Here is a 937-nt window from a genome sequence, read left to right as displayed (position 1 = left end):
ATACTCGAGGTACAGCAGAGCTCCACACCTTAATCTATGGTGTGTAGAAACTCCACCGTTGAAAATACATAAGTGATAATGGTGTTCATTGGCTTTGGCCCCAGAGAGGGAACCAGAATAACCAAGACGTAGGTCTAAGGACTAAATGTCCAAAGATGTGAGTACAATAGTAAATGATGCAAAAATCCACTTCTGGGCCAACTTGGTGTGTGCTTAGGCTGAGCATTAAAGCTTTCGTGTGTAGAGGCTTTTCTTGGAGTTAAACGCCAGCTTTTGTGCTAGTTTGGGCGTTTAACTCCCATTCTTGTGCTAGTTCCGGCGTTTTACGCTAGAATTCTTGAGCTGACTTGGAACGCCTGTTTGGGCCGTCAAATCTTAGGCAAAGTATGGACTATTATACATTGGTGGAAAGCCCAGGATGTCTACTTTCCAACGCAGTTGAGAGCGCACCAATTAGGTATTTGTAGCTCTAGAAAATTCACTTTGAGTGCAGGGAGGTCAGAATCCAACAGCATCTGCAGTCCTTTTCAGCCTCTGAATTAGATTTTTGCTCAGGTCCCTCAATTTCAGCCAGAAAATACCTGAAATCACAGAAAAACACACAAACTCATAGTAAAGTCCAGAAAAGTGAATTTTAACTAAAAACTAATAAAAAATATAATAAAACTAACTAAAACATACTAAAAACATACTAAAAATAATGCCAAAAAGCGTATAAATTATCCGCTCATCACAACACCTGTTGCTTGTCCCCAAGCAACTGAAAATCAAATAAGATAAAAAGAAGAGAATATGCAATGAATTCCAAAAACATCTATGAAGATCAGTATTAATTAGATGAGCGGGGCTTTAGCTTTTTGCCTCTGAACAGTTTTGGCATCTCATTTTATCCTTTGAAATTCAGAATGATTGGCTTCTCTAGGAACTCAAAATCCAG

Source organism: Arachis duranensis, chromosome 1, assembly GCF_000817695.3.
Source record: "Arachis duranensis cultivar V14167 chromosome 1, aradu.V14167.gnm2.J7QH, whole genome shotgun sequence".
Classification (NCBI taxonomy): domain Eukaryota; kingdom Viridiplantae; phylum Streptophyta; class Magnoliopsida; order Fabales; family Fabaceae; genus Arachis; species Arachis duranensis.
The sequence above is the reverse complement of the archived record's forward strand: the minus strand, read 5'-3'. Positions refer to the sequence as shown.